Source organism: Egretta garzetta, unplaced genomic scaffold, assembly GCF_000687185.1.
Source record: "Egretta garzetta isolate BGI_Z169 unplaced genomic scaffold, ASM68718v1 scaffold424, whole genome shotgun sequence".
NCBI classification, from domain to species: domain Eukaryota; kingdom Metazoa; phylum Chordata; class Aves; order Pelecaniformes; family Ardeidae; genus Egretta; species Egretta garzetta.
The window spans coordinates 583,851-597,534 of record NW_009259489.1 but is presented as its reverse complement, the minus strand read 5'-3'; positions in this window follow the sequence as shown (position 1 = coordinate 597,534).

Here is a 13,684-nt window from a genome sequence, read left to right as displayed (position 1 = left end):
AATGCTGGGGCTGCAGCGACTCAGCTTGGTTTTTTGCTTGTTTTCCAGTGTCAGGAATGCTCTCTATGGCAAATCTGTTTTATGCTTCCACTAGCAAATATCTTAAATATTTAATGACTCTGAAATGGGTTTTGATGCGTTAGGGCAACAGGAGTGTTAATAAGTGGACCGTGGTCCTGTAGCTGCATTGGACTGGTCAACTGGTTTGTCCCTGTGGACAAACTGCATTGCCCTCCATTTATGAAATGTTTGTTTCATAATTAAATTGGCTAAAAAAACCAAAATCTGTTTGTAGATACTGCTCTGAGAGCAGGGCTGCTTTATGAAGACGATGGTGTCTTTGGGGGCCAGTAGCAGAGCTGGGGGACCTGCTGCTGCAAGGGGTTTGTGGGATGGGGGCCTGGAGGGATGTTCCTCAGGATAGAGCCATGTGAGGTACAAGCAGAGGGAGCGGGGAGGTCTGCAGCCCTCCCTTGCTGCTGGGAGGGGAGGGGGTCTGCAAGGCCAGCAGGGAAGGCTGGGGGGTGCGAGAGATGTGTGGGATCATTGGTACTGGGGGCGAAAAGTGAGGGCTGGGGAGAGGGCAGACAAGGGAGTGTCTCCGTAAAGGCAGTGGGGAGCTCCTTGCAGAGTATGTATAAGATCTGGATGGTTTGAAGGCTTTTTTTTTTTTTTTTTCAGTATGCATTTTGTTGTTTTACCTTTTGTCAGTATTTGTCCATTATTACTTTTATTGCTTTGAAAAATGCAGGTTATTTAAGATGACCTCCAGTTTAAGATCTGGGCCAATGCTTTAATCACATGCCTGGGGCCTGAACTTCTTCCTGGATCCGTAAAGAAATAGCAATTTCTGAGAGCCTAAATATAGCCAGAATAGTGCCAATGTGTGTATGCTGGCTTTGTTGTGTTCAAGTGAGCCATCATATAAGTGGAATTGCTTTTGTCTCTGTCCCCTCCTGTGTCTGTACAAAGGTATAAATTCAGGCAGCCCCTGAATTTGGTGGGTTTGATATTGCAGGTAACCAGGTCTGAGAGCAAAGTGTGAGTAATACTATGAGGAAGAAGAGGCAAGACAGCACAGGTGCAGAATATCTCTGGAAAAAAAAAAAAAGAAGTATAAAGAAATTTGTTTTCTTGGGTTTTGCTATGACAAAGCCATTTAAGTAAGTCAGTTGGATGCTAATTATATTTTGATTTGAAGCAAAGCTCTGAGCTCAATATTGAATTACTAAGAGGCTTTGAGGAAGTTACCAGTAAACTTGTCAGAAAATATCTGCAGAAACTGCTGTTCTACAGAATACTGGACTTTTGATTAAGTTATTTCTTCTGCGACCATATTGACTTTCCTTTGAAAAAAAGTTAAGTTTTAAAGATTCCCCCTGGTTTTGTTGTCACTTAAATACGAATAACTCAGGTTTTCAGGTGAAATATTTTCCCAGCTTCTCAGTGAAAATATGTCTAGTTGCTGTGAGGCTGAAATAGGTAGCATGCTATTGGAAGTGAATAGCTTCTCTTCACAGAATGTGTTGAGGAGCAGAAGTGCTAATGAAAGTTATGCAAACAAATCTCAAGGAAGTTTTGACGAAATATTAATAACTTGATGGCATGCATATACTCTTCAAATCCTCTCCAAAGTATATTCATACTTCTGCTGGCTCCTTTTCTCACCTTTCCCTTCTGGCTTGTCCTGCGTGTCACTCTTTTCTGCATTTGTGGCTGGGTAAATTCTGCTCTGCAGCCTGTCTGCGATACCGCTTGTCGTGATAAACTGAAGAAGAATGAATTACCAAGGTGTATATCACCTTAGACCAGGGGAAAGAAAAAACCTCCTTATGATATTCTTCAAACCTGTGGTCTAAAATAAGCAAGACAGCAATATGAACAGGCGCTAAGATTTTGGACTTGGCCACCCACTCAGTGAGCACAGAACTGGAGCATTCAGAATCCATACCGAAATTCTTGATGTCACATTTAGTTTTAAAAGTGTAAATGATTCTTGCAAAGTAGGCTAGGAGTAAATAATAAACAAGTGTGATAACCCCTGTTAGGAAGTAAGCCTCCTGCAAACACCCTGTGGCTCTGGGCACGTGTATGTATGTCCTTGTTACCTCTCTGCCATGAATAAACATTTGACTCACTGCTTGGCACATAGATTTTCAATCAGCCCATGTATGGTGAATAATGCAACAGTTACCAATGTGATATTTATTTCTAGATGATGAAAGTTGGTTTTGGTTCAATAATTTATGAAAATTAATCATGCTGTCTCCATCAGCTTTGGGAATGTCTGCAACATACATCAGCCCAGAAGGTCACTCTGAGGATTCTTTTCTGATTGGTTTACACTGGCTTTCTCCCATAGTATTAAAGGAAAAAACCTCTGCTCAGTATATTCTGCCAGTTAACATACACGGGTATAAATAGATGAATGTGTGTGTGTATGTATGTGTGTGTGTGTTTTCATCATGATCTTATACATACTGTTTAGGGGCTTCATGTCCTTATTATTTGACCTGTCCATTGTTTATTTTTTGCTTCTAGCCTACATAATTGTCTTTCAATGACCAAGAAATCCACAGAGCAGTTCTTGTGGTGATTGTGAGGACGGAGCAGCTGAGCAGCAGACTTTAATAAGGCTGAGCTTGGCTAGAATAAACATGATTTTATGCTTCAGAATCTGGGGCCAGCAGAACTTGAGGTCTGTTGGGAAATGCAAGTAAGAGAGCAAATGCATTAAATCCTGCTACAATGGCACTGCACAAGCAGATCCTAGAGACCGTCTTTAGAGAACTAATGAAGTTATGGCCAGACCAATTTCCTAATCTTGATTTGCTCATTATCTTTCTATATTAGTTGACTTCCAGCTTACTCGTATACACTTCGTACAAGTCATCCATGGTTTTATAGGCTAGAAGGCACAACTCCTTCTCCTCTCCCCAAGGAGATTGATTGAGGAACCCATTCTTTTCCCCTGCAGACTTGTAATGACAGGGGGCTGTCACCCTTCTGCCTGTAAGCCAGGTGTGCCTCATATTTCTTTAGAATTCCCTTCCTTCGGAGGTCAGTAATGAGAATGAAGCTTACATATTACAAGAAGGAAGAGGGAGGAGACCTACACAATTCCTGCCTTTGTCCAACACACTTAGAGGAGCAGGAACATTGTTATGTTTCTTAAGGGTTGTAATGGACAGCAATTGTAACCGGAACACATTCCTTTTCCGGAGCTGAGGAGGAGGGATGCTTTATAGTCCATTGGAACAATGAGGAGTAATTTAGGATATATAATAGAGAAATAACAAGCCTGTGATTTAGAATTTATTGAAAAAAGGAGTGCTTGAAGAAGTGCAATGCTGGTATCGTAGCACCAGGAAAGTATTGAGCTTTTTACAGAGCAAGGGATTCTGAGCCATCCTGATTTGCAATGCCAAAGCAATCCCTTTGGACGAAAGCTTTCTCTACCTTTCCAGTACAGGTTATGTCTCTATTTGCTAACAGCATCAGAACTCCGCCTTTTGGGAATACCACGACTGTGGGGGTCCAGGGTAAGAGCTATCATTCAATCCCAACCCTTTTATGAGGCCTAGATATAGTATTTACCACAAGACGATATAGAGATTAATACATGCTGACCAATAGAGGTAGAACAGCAGAGTAGTTTAGCATGTATGAATGAACCTGACAGGGACCCTAGATCAATTTAATGATAGGCTAACAAAGGACAACCAGAAAATGTCAGAGGTGAACAACAGGCCTGAGCCTGGGCTTTCCACAACTGGTAAGAAGCAGCAGCTTGAGTACCAGGTTCCCAGCAAACATAATTTTTATCTTACTAAGATAATGTGATCATATACAATTACCTGATATGAAGTAATATATAGTATTAATTAAGATAATAAATAACTGGTCTGGCACCGTGATTGTATTCCTCTGTCTCTGAATGTAAAAGTTCACATCTGCACATAACCAAATCCTTGTTGAAGCTTAGATAAATTCAGTAAAATTTCCACCCTGAAAGGGGATTTCCCTAGTGTTCATTATAATCTTTCCTCTTGATTTTAAAGATCTGTTTTCCTTCTTTTAACATTTATTGGTGTTTTCATTCTGTTTCGACATAGCCATCATTTGCATATGTTTCCTACCCCTGTAGTGAATCAATTTGTCATGTTATATCCGTATTGGGGTAGTTCCCTTGAGCTCTTGTGATTTCCCAGCTAACGTCTGTAAGCAATGCTGCTTTTCATCATGTAAAAAACAATGTGCCTAGAATTCTTGAGTAGGAATATAGGGCTTCCTTTCAAGTTAGTATAACATGTACCTTACTGAAGGGATTTTTACTGTTTAATAAAATGTGTGTTTTGTGTTTGCTGATAACAAGCGGTCTGTCACGCTGCAACGTTAGCCGCTGCAAAGTATGCAGCCGTGTAGTTCAGGCAGTGGCACTGGTCGCTGGGCCAGGTGGCAGCGAGTCTGGGCTGAAAACGAATCTTGGGAAAATTACTGCACCAAATGCAGGCAAAGTGATGTGGATAAACAGTAGGGAGAAGTGAAAGATATCATAAAGTTTTAATTCTTGAAAATTGCTGGCTTGAGTTTTGCGCATAACACTCCCACAAGTTTCACGTGAGGGGGTAGCTGTAACACACAGCATTCAGGGCAGCTTGTATAACCCCAAGCTGCAAACTGTGGAATTTGCAGTACGGAAAAAAAAATATTTATCATTCAGTTAGTTTTCTGGCTTCTGTAGCAGCAGAAGGACAAATGCATCATAGAGCAGTTTACTGACTTACCAAGCCTAATGCTCCACTTCACTTTTCATCTTAGACAGCCCTGATATGAAAAGCTATTAGGAAAACTCCCTGAAAAACAATGTGTCACATTTTGTACAGAACCACTTGAGGAAAAGGTACTTACCACGCCTTCCCGAAGCGCATGGTAATGACCTGAAAGAGCTGCTGAAAGATTGTTTTAGGCTCAGCCTTATTGCAAAGAAGACAAATAGTGAAGGTCACTTATGTACGCTGTGTTGTAGGGATGATTTTATTCTTTGTTGATGGTTTGTGAGAGCTCTGGGAGGAGTTTTGATACCTAAATTTCATCTAGTCATCTCTTCAGGCAGTGACCTTCAAAACAGTGAGTCAGCCAGTGACAGAAGCAATGCAGAAACACAGCCTTCCTTTCAACAAAATCGATGCTTTTGCTTTTGTGAGTGACAGTGCTTCACAGGGGATGAAAAACCATGGGACTGGGCACCTGAGGCATCGCTTCCGAGCGGTGAGCGTGCGACTTGCGCAGAGCATTCTTGTGGTTTTCACAACAGTTCATGAAGAAGGTTTGTAACAGCAAAGTTTGCGGCAAAGGGGAAAAAGTTCTTATTGTATCAGCTTCCCCACAAGATGGGGAGGGGGGTACAGGTGCCCATGTGCATGTCAGTTGTCTTGCTTATTTATATGGAATTGTCCTTTTGGTGGGGTTTTTTAGGCAAAAATATTTTTTTTTGAGCAAAATTGACTCAGATCGGTCATCAGGGCTGCTTTGAGGGAAACGTGGCTGACGTGAAATATCAATGTATATATCCACCATTTGTCCAGCTACTCAGAGCTGCATTTACAGAGGAAAAGGGTGGCTGTGCTTGGACAGGCTGCTAAAATTTGGAGTGACTTCTTATACCAGGTCCTGTGCTGTGCTGCTGTGGGTCTGGCTTGCTGCAGGTTTGCCCTGGCCGGGCCAGGCCCTGGGAGAGCTCAGACTGCTGCCCTGGCAGATCTTCTTGGCTCTGGTGAAAAGCCTCTTCCTTCCTCTGCCTCCATGAACTTGAGCCTTTGCACTTTTGCTGCCTATGGAAGTTTAGAGTAACCCACCACCCCACAGCAGATTTCCTCAACCACAATAATAACGTGCCATGCCCTAAGCAAAGCACAAAAATTATAACCATGGGGACAAAACTATAATTCATACAAAGTTTGTTTTCTCCTTTTCCACCACAGTTAGAGCATTGAGCACAAACTCTCTTAATTTTCTAGTCTCTGGGGTTTACATTAGAGCTTACCACATGCTTCCATGTGAAAAAGATACAGTATCTTTAATGAGCACAAGTGCTAGTATCTTCGATTTTCTCACCTCAGCAGCTCTGCTGCATCTTCTTTAGTAGGAGGGAGGCACAACATCTCACAGGAAAGAGGTGCAGCCTACTGAAGTCCAAACCACTATTGTGGTATTTGGTTATTCCTAGCACACATTTGGTTCAAAAAGTGATACAGTACAAGACGCACAAGTCCAGGGTGCAATGGTTTCAGGAGAGGGAGACTTGTGCAGTCTGCCTTAATCAGTGGGAAAATCACTATGACAGTGGACATTTTGTGTAAGTAAGCCCTGGAAGCTGGGAGCAAGATGTGATCCCATTTGCATTAGCTGTTGCACAAACAAATGTTAAGCTGCAGCTTTTAATATCCATTTGTTTCATACAAAAGCTATTAAGTTATTGCACAGAGTGTTTTCAGGACACTTTTATTTGCAGAGATAACTAGTGACCTAGGAAAATCTTCCCATTCTGCATAATTCAGCCCACAATAATTAGGGCTTTTAGCAAATGAACCAGCAAGATATGATTAATTTCATGAAAAATTATGTTAAAATTAGAACAGGGTGCTGTAATATGGGCCAGCCAGTCATACACATTTATAATCACTAAGAAGATTTATGTCAAATGACATGAGAATTTAATTCCACACATTTGCAACAACTCCCATCCTCTTTCCCAACACAGAAACCCATTCACCGGTCAAGGATGAACGATACTTCACATTTTTCACAGAGATAGCTCTTAAAAGCAATCTGGTGTCCTGTTTCCAGTGATTGTCTGGTAGTGACAGTAAGTGACATGCTGTGTGATGCACCAAATAGAAAGTGTGATCACTGGTGACAGTCAAAACACCAGGAAGGTGGCTGCCCAGATCAGCTAACTGTGACCAATTAACACTGGCCCATTGAAAGCAACTCAAATTATGGGAAATAAGGCTGTGCTTAACTGGGTAGCCGGGGGCATACGAAAAAATAATTTATAGCTAGGAGGGATGAGTGACATTCAAGCAAGCCACTAACTGCAAGAAAACAACTGGCGGCTCGGAATGTAATTGTTCTGGGAAGGACCAGGACAGCCCAAGATAGCAAAGTAACAGCAAAACTGGTAACAGAAATGGGTAGGGGTAGGATAAAGCTGAAGAAAAGGGCAATGCTATCTGGGTTGCATGCACACGAGGAACTTGTCAGAGAATGATTTTTGCCTCTCTAGAAATTGAGGAAGTCCAATTTTCCACTATACAGTTGAGTTAATCTGGATTTTCATAAACAAATTGGTGTCCAGCAGCCTGAGGTTTTGCCTCTTGTAAGCCTTTGCAATGAGTCATGTTTGCTGCTACCCAGAAACCTGATTTGCTGGCAAGGGTTTCCTCCCCTGTACTGAAGACTGTTGTGTTTGCCTCTGGGAAGTGGAACAGAAGATCATATTTCAATGGGCACTCAGTCATCGCTCCCTGCCAACAGTGGCTCAGGCTCTGCAAGGTGCCTGAGGACAGCATGAGACCAGAACTTCTATGGGTAACTCCGTACAGAAGAATCCTTGAGGGTTTGGCAGGAAGTGGTCTTTCTGATGGGTGGCTGAAAAAATCCTATAGAATAAGTAGCAGACTACCTTACCGTAAAACTTGAAGGCAGGTTTTTTCTATTATTCACAGAAATGTTACCATTGTCTGGGACAGAGCTTTGGCTCTGGCAAGAAAAAAAAAAAAAAAAGCTCAATGTGTTTGTTTTGTCAGTGATCAAAGCACTTCTTTTGTGGGTGTGTTTTCTACCTCCTTCACTTGTCAAATTTGGCTTTAAATAGAAATAATGTTCTGCAGGAGCCCCTGCAGGGAAGACAGGCAGGGTGATGTTAATGTTAAGGATGCTGTCCTCTGGAAGGAGGTGTCTGCTTCGAGCAGTGGATCCTGGAGCAAGTGCCATCGGGGTGCTCTTCCTCTGAGGAGGACAGAGGGGTGCCTTAGACACTGCAATCCTGCAGAGTGAAAGGGATATTTCTGCATGTTCCCTATGAGACTTCAGGTTGCTCAGTTCCTTTAATGTGTTGCTGATTGATCACAGCTTCAAATACCACCCTTCTGATTCTCTAAATAGGTGAAGGTGCTCAAAAGCACATCAGCAGTAGCTGCAGTACTGCAGGGTGCAGTCTCCTGTGCTCGACTAGCGTTTGTCCTTCCAGATGAGTGTGGTTTCTGCTTGAAGTTCACAGCAGCACCGGGCAAGGGACTAAACTGTGTTTTACAGAGTGAGTGAAGAGTGCTCTTTTAGATAGTAGAAAAAACAGAAAAGAAGAAGCAAAAGGGCTTTGATTTGAACTTGGTGAGTTAATTTTATTGCAGGCATGTAAACGTTGCACACATGAGAAGGTTATAAAAAACTTTAGAAGCTGGGCAGCAAAATCACAGAGTGATTGCTCAGAGTGCTCTCTCCTCTTAGCTGTGTGTGTAGCACCAAAGAGACTTAAGGATGGTGAAGAGATGCTGTCTTGACAGGCAAAAATGTTTTGTTTTGAAGCCACATTCAGGTGGATGCACATGATTGAAAACTGTATCCTTTGGGCTATGGAGGCAGCAGGGCTGCTGCTGAGCTGTGAGTGACAGGGTCACCGAGCTGAGAGGATCGCTGAGAAGTGGAAGCCCCTGGATGAGCCCCAGGGATGCCACAAACTCAATGGCTAAAATCTGAGGAAAGAGTTAAGGACAGGAGTTTGTGATGCAGCCCGAGGAGGAAGAATTAATATAAATGTCAGGCGTGTTTTCAAAGAAATCCCCCAAAAGAAAACCCCTTGCACTTTCAGAATTAACAGCCTCTAGGGAAAAAAAAAGGAAGTTTACAAAGGCTTGCTTTTTTTCAGGTTCTCCCTCAATTGGCAGGGTAAGTCTGATATGCTCTGGGTGGAGAAAATGAGGGAGGCTGCAAGGACTGCCCTCTGTGACCAGCTGCTTCTCTTATTGCCTTCTAGTGATTTTTTTTTAGTAGTATTGCTTCTGTATTACTGACAATGCTTCTCTGAGGAAGCCTACTAGGAAAGGAGCTCTAACAGTTGGAGGAAAACAGGAAACTTTCTTTTAGCTAATAAGATTTTTCTGTACAGCAGAAATTTCTGCTTCTCCCCTTGGCTTGGTGAGCTTCACCGGGTCACCAGTGCACAGTGAGCAGGGGATAAGAGGCTCTTCTGTGCCAACTGCTGTAAGGACATCTTCAGGTCTCTGCTCCAGCCAACACTGGGTGCAAAGCAAGTTACATTTCTGCAGCAGAACTTTTTGCATCCGGTCACTCAGTGGAGGTGGAATTTAGTAGGGCTGCCTCTGTCACTTGCTGTGCTGGAGATGGCAAATGTGGCATCCCTCTGCAAGCATGTGTATGTGTATAAATACATATGTATTTTCCCGTGTGTATTTATGTAGTTCTACATGTATAAATACACACTTTTATGCAAATACAGACATAAAATACGTATTCTAAGTTAAAGGCTTTGTATTTCCTTTCCTAATTCACAGGTAATTATGCTGTTGTACCTTCCAAAAGTAAATACTGCAAACAGCACATACAATTTGCATCTTTCTCTTTGGCCTCTGCTTAAGGCCTGTCTTGTTGCCCTCTGTACTTAGGTAGATGCTTTCATGAGTACAAAGTGCATATTAATGACTTAATCTAGCCAATTTCTTCCCATTTTATTGGTGTGGCCATTAGAGAATTTTATGGTAGTTTGCTCAGATATGAATGAACTCACCCTTTCTACTTTTCCCTTACTCCTACTGGCTTTATTAGGACATTGCTTAGACTTCATCTTTGGGATGTCCCTTCGATGCTTCTCAGAGTTTTCCTTGGGTATTTTGAAAGCATGTGTTAAAAAGAGAAGAATGAGGGGTGTGAATTCAGTCACATTACCCTGACTGCAGCAGCATTATTTGGCCCAGTCACCAGGCAGAACACATCACTTCATGCCCTCCTGGATTGTTCCAGACCAGCAGAGTCTGGCCCAGCAGGGAGAGCTCAGGACTTTTGCTGCTCTCCCATCCATCCTTTCAGGATTCAAAAATATCACTGTGCCAGGGCTAGGACATGGAAATAACAGAGGGTGCATAAAATGTGGGGAGGCTTTCTGGCAGCAGGGACATCAGCATTCAGAATCTGCTCCTTTTGTGCTTTTGCTGGTCCTGCATGACCCATCTCCTCAGTGCTTTGCCCCTGCTCCTTTTTGCTTTGTTCTTTTCTAGTGTGTCAGAAACACTCAATTATTTCTCCCCCTTCTTTCTTCACATCTGCTTTCACTGTGTCCCAGATAGCAGAGACCTCCTTCCTCATGTCTTTAAAATAAAAACATTTCTTCCATGAAGTCCTGATCGTCTCCTGTGATGACAGAAGTAAATCTCCCAGAACCTTCAAAAGGTTGTCATTACCTTACACAACACCCATAAGCTCGTCTTGCTGACTATATCCTCTTTTCCTAACAAATGCTTTTCTGCCATGGAGTTTGTTCCTGCCACTCATCCAATGGTAGTTTCATGTAAAGTCATGTGGGTCTTGTGGATGTGAGCAAGCTTTGTGTGTGAATTAGCCGAAGAGAAATTCATGACTGAATTTTAGAGAAAAGAAATCTACAGTAGCTCTTTTCACTTTATGGGATGTGCCGTTTTCATATTGCTGGAGAATAAGAACCTGGCCAAAAGATGTTAGTTCTTTGGAAAAGAATTGGAGGAGCACAAAATACAGCTGTTGGATTGTAAGTTTATTGATGCATAAATACCTACAAAATACCTTGGAAAATTCATTACCTCCTTATGTGTACCAGAACGTGAAAGATCACAAAACATTCTTTTCAGTGCTTGGAACAGATTTGGTTTTCTGGAGTGTGTGCATGTGTGTATATGTGTAGTAGTAATACTAGGAACTAAGCAGAATCAAGAAGAAACTATCTGATCATGATGCTTCTACATATGAGAAAATGTAGAAGGGAAAAATCAATAGATTAGATTATCACTGAGGCATTTGTAGCTCGTGTCCTATTAAAAGCCCAGGATGTCTGTTTGACAGAACATGAAACTTCTGCCCATGAAGATGTAACTACAGGTTGCAATCCATCCACTGTGAGTAGGGCAGACAAAAGATTTTCCAGGCAAATGTTTCACAGACCTGTCTGAATGCTGCATAGGAAACAATTTTTCCATAGTACTTTTGGGTCTCTACGGAAAAGAATCACCATCGATATCAAGGGTTTGGAGCCCTGGTCTTGGTTCACTGTTTCATGTTAGAGTTTATGCTGTTTGTTTGCAAGACCAAAGAGAGTATTGGAACATGACATTGAAGTAGAAAATTAGGTTATATACATTTTCAGCCTCCAGAACTTGCATATCTGCCTGCTTGCATTGTCATAAACTTCCGAAATATATTTTGACTCTTTATTGGGAATGAAGCTCATTATCATACTCACTCTCAGGCAATTGTCAATGGAGAAAATACTAATTACTCACAATGCTTGAATATACTGAGTTTGTTATTAAGGGCTGTGGTTGCAGTGAGCTCCATGCTCAAAGGAGTTCTGCATTTAGCTGCCTCCCTGAGGTCCTGTCTGACTTCTCCTGAAAGCTGTCATAGTAACATTAATTGGTGAAAGGAATAAGTACAACAAAATCTGTCCCACTCAATGACTGTATTCAGTGGAAGGCAGGATGTGACCCTTTGCTGGCAGACCTCTCTGTTTAGTATCACCCTGATTCATATTTATCATGGTTTCGCAGGAAGCCCACAGCAGGTGGACATCAGACAGAAAGGGCAGAGAGGGTTTTGTGCACTTCAGAATGTGGCTCAGGGCACAGGCAGTGACAAAATCGGTCGGATGAAGAAGCACTGCAAGGCTGGAACCTCACACTGTATAGCACTGCCTGCATCGCTGGCCCGGGAGTATAAGAAAACAGGGCTAGCTGTAGTCATGTCAAAAAAAGAAATGGCTTAGGGCAGCAGCATGGCAATGGCCTCATTTCAGCCAGTGCTGGATAGTTGGGGAACTGGGCTGGGGGTGCCGCTTCTGCCAAAATAAGGGGTTGAGGTACACAGAACTTGCTCCTCCCGGTGGCAGCACACCTCTTCCCAAAATCTCTCACAGCTGATGGTAAAGGAGCATCAAGACTAACTCTCCATAATCCCTTTTCCACTACTTTTTCCCCTCCTGGGTGCACTGCAGCATGACCTTGGTCCAGCCCTGGCCCTTGCTGCTGATGTGGCCAGACAAGCCTTGAGGCAGCTCTGCGGCAAAAATGTGCAGCTGAACCTGCAGCGCTGGCTCTCCCAGGCATGGGCTGGGGGGAGTTTGTGTTCTCTGAAGGAAAACAAAACAAAAAAGTGAAATATAGCTCTGTTGTGCTCAGACACAACATGGAGTAATTTTGAGACTCTTCTATTTATCCTGGTTCCTAGACCATAGAGTTAATCAGGAAGGCTGAATGTGCCCATTATTATGAATATTTTGTGTTTCTGAAGCGTCCAAAGCACTTGGCAATGCCTCCTGCTGTCTACGGGCATTAGCACAGCGGGCTAAAAGCAAGTCTGTAGGCAAGGAGATAGCTGCCGCCAGAAAGACAGGGCCATGTTTGCTTTCAAACTGTTTAGAGATACCCTATATTACACTGTGGTGCAAAACAGGGCGATCAGCTCTACCACCACCACCACCACCTCCTCCCTCCCCCCACTAAATCGAGACCTGTTTGGCCCAGTGGCCAACTAAGCCAAATCAAAACTCTTGAGATGACTGGATTCTCTTTAAATAGCTAACTAGTCCTGGGCGGGCTGCTCTGTCCCTGCATCCTGTCGCCCTCTCTATCGGGAACATAGGCATTCACTTTAGGAAGATGGCTTTCCTAGGAACCTAGAATTAAGGTACGACTTAAGTGTTTCAGTCAAGCAGAGTAAAGCCTACCCTGGGATCCAACAGAAAGTTGGTCTCTTCTGACCAGTGGCCAGATTAAACTAAAAGGTATTTGATGGAGCTTCTGTACTGACTCATAGAGAAGATGGTGCTTGCTAGCAACCAAGGAACAAAAGGGAATAAGGAGAGGCAGCGGTCTGGAATGGTTTGTTTTTGTTGACAGAAATGTCCTGTGTGCAAATTAGGTTCCTTCTCAAATCATTTACAAGTAACCTTATTTTACCTGCCCTTAGGTGAGAATTGCAAGCTCTGTAACATGCTGTGGACTGATACCATCACAATTTGCTTTATGATCTACAAATACCTGTGGTCCCTTCTCATCAGATTATGCACCAGTTTTGTTATGTCTAACCCTAATACTTGGTTTCCCCACCTCTAATGCTTTGCCCTTCTCTTTCATTGCCGCTTTTGTTACAGTTGTGCAATGCACAGAAACATCTGGCTTGGCCTGATTCTCAGTATTTTTTGCACTGACACCAACGAAACCATACCATTATATGGAGGTCTCTAGTGAGCAGGGCAACATCTCCTGTTATGAGTGTGATCACATAGATTCTGGTGAGATGAATTACATTAGGGCACTGTTTCATTGCTTTTTGGTTTTTTGAATTTCCTGCTCACTGCTGATTGAAGTGATAACGTATGTAACCAACCTGTGGGCAAATTGGTTCAGAAGAGGTGGGG